This window comes from Oratosquilla oratoria, chromosome 21 (genome assembly GCF_046742065.1).
Source record: "Oratosquilla oratoria isolate Oo_2021 chromosome 21, ASM4674206v1, whole genome shotgun sequence".
In the NCBI taxonomy this organism is placed as follows: Eukaryota; Metazoa; Arthropoda; class Malacostraca; order Stomatopoda; family Squillidae; genus Oratosquilla; species Oratosquilla oratoria.
In genome coordinates, this window is record NC_134797.1 from 8881866 (window position 1) to 8884365 (window position 2500).

The window sequence follows — 2500 nt, forward strand, 5'->3', positions numbered from 1 at the left end:
ATCACTAGTCGAATGTATGTGAATCACAGACAAACGTATATTCATAGATGCCCTCGCCCCCTAGTGACCTCTTTTCATTCCGATCTCATGTTTCAATCTGTCCGTCATCCATTTGGGAGTATTACTATTATTGACATCAGGGGGATAAATGTATTTTGTGCATTAATAATTAAATCAGTTAGATTGCTATACATTTCATCCAAATCGCTAATTTGTCTGTTGAGCCCTCGCTCCCAAATGACCTGACCCAATGATTGCATATTACCCTCCATGACCCGACCCCTGGCCATGACCTGACTCCCGGTCACGCACCAAGACTAGACAATGTCCGAAACGTCCGTAACGTCCGCAACGTCTGCAACGTCCGCATGATATTTCATATTCAATTTCAAATAGGTTTTTATATTGTTAAAGTTTGCTCTCCTGAAGTCTGGTACTTGGACGTTATTCGTACTTTTTAATTCTTCCTAAATTATATTAAATCTTATTTCTTGATGATCGCTAGAGCCTAGACTATCTCCCACTTCTACGTTACTCATTAGGTGCTCATTAATTATTACCCATACTAAGTCCAGAGTACTTTCTCTTCTCGTAGGATCGGTAATCACTTGTTTTAGGAAATTATCACGCACCACATCTAGGAATTTCTTTGTTTCCCGATCTCCTATTCAAATTTCCCAGTCAATGTTTCTACAATTAAAATTTCCCATGATCACAAAATTTTTGCACTGGAACGCTTTCTAAATTTCATGAATCAGGGGGTCAGTCTGCTCAATGCTTAGATTAGGAGGCCTATACAAGACGCCAATAATAATTTTTTTTATTCTTGCCTATAATCTCTACCCAAATGGATTCCGTACAGTCCTCTTCCTTAATCAAATTGTTTGTAATACAGTTTATTGTATTCTTAACGAAAAGTGCTACACCTCCCCCACTCCTGCCAACCCTATCCTTGAGAAAAAACTTATATCGTTTTATTTCGATTTCCGGAAAGAAATTTTATCAGCCACATTGATCCAGGACTCAATAATAGAAATAATGTCAAAATTCTCTACGCATGCTTTACCTCGCAGCAAATCAATTTTGTTAATTATGCTTCTGTTGTTTGTATAGTAAACTTTTAGTTTATCTTCCCTCCACCTGCTTTGGTGATTCTTTTCACAGTCCCTCTCTAAGTTGTTTCTATTACCTTAACTATATTCCGATACTTCCCCCCTTAATATCACGTAATCTACCCGAAAAAACAACAACTGTAGGATGCCTACTTCTTGCTCAAGGGATTCAGCAAGGAGCCGAAATCCTCTGGGCGACATGTGGACCCCGTCCCTTGTATACAGATGATTCATACCGTAAAAGTGGTCCCAGTTACCGACAAATGCCCATTCATTGGCCATACAATGTTTTGTCAGCCTGCAATTCATTGAAATAGCTCTGGAATGCCACATGCCTCCAACTCTACGCCTCGGAAGGATTCCACATACAACAGGAACACCTCCCCTGTTTCTAATCTTGTCTAGCGTATCCCGGAACCGCGCAAAGAATTCCTCACTCCCTAACTTACCTATATCATTGCCCCTGGCACTTAATCAAACTACAGGGTCTTTACCTTCCCCTACTAAACACTCTTCAATCCTATCTCTAAAATCTCCTATCCCCGCGCCGAAGAAACACAACTGCGTCCTATGTTTCCTATCTTTATCGCAGAAAGCCCTGTCAAAGTACCTCACTTGACTGTCTCCTAAAACCAAAATCTTACGTCTGCCCTTCCCTTCTTTTCTTGAATTTTTCATTTGTTTCTTCTTCCTGCAGATTCGCTAGTACTTGAAACGAGTTCTTGCAAACGAGTGGGGCTGGTGAGGACTTTTTTCCATTATTCCGCATCTTATTTATCGTCGTTTTCCATCCAAGATCATAGCTAGTTTTGTCTTCCGTATTTTGGGCCTTCGAGCGGAGAACTCGATTCTCCTCTTTATGGCACTTTACAGCATCCTCCGAGGCATTCTACTAAGTACAGATTGTACCTCATCGGCGCTGAACACGGTAACACAGCCACTCGCCATTTCTCTAATTGAGGCAGCTACCCGATTGACCTGACTTAAGTGACAAATACTGCTCAACTCTCTTCTTCTTCTTCTTCTTCTTCTTCTTCTTCTTCTTCTTCTTCTTCTTCTTCTTCTTCTTCTTCTTCTTCTTCTTCTTCTTCTTCTTCTTCTTTTTCTTCTTCTTCTACTTCTTCTTCTTCTTCTTCTTCTTCTTCTTCTTCTTCTTCTTCTTCTTCTTCTTCTTCTTCTTCTCCTCCTCCTTCTTATTCTTCTTCTTCTTCCTCTTCTTCTTCTTCTTCTTCTTCTACTTCTCCTTCTCTCCTTCTTCTTCTTGTTTCTTCTTCTTCTTCTTGTTCTTCTCTTCTTCTTCTTCTTTCTCTTCTGCTTCTTCTTCTTTTTCTTCTTCTTCCTTCCTCTTCTTCTTCTTTTCTTCTTCTTCTTCTTCTTCTTCTTTCTTC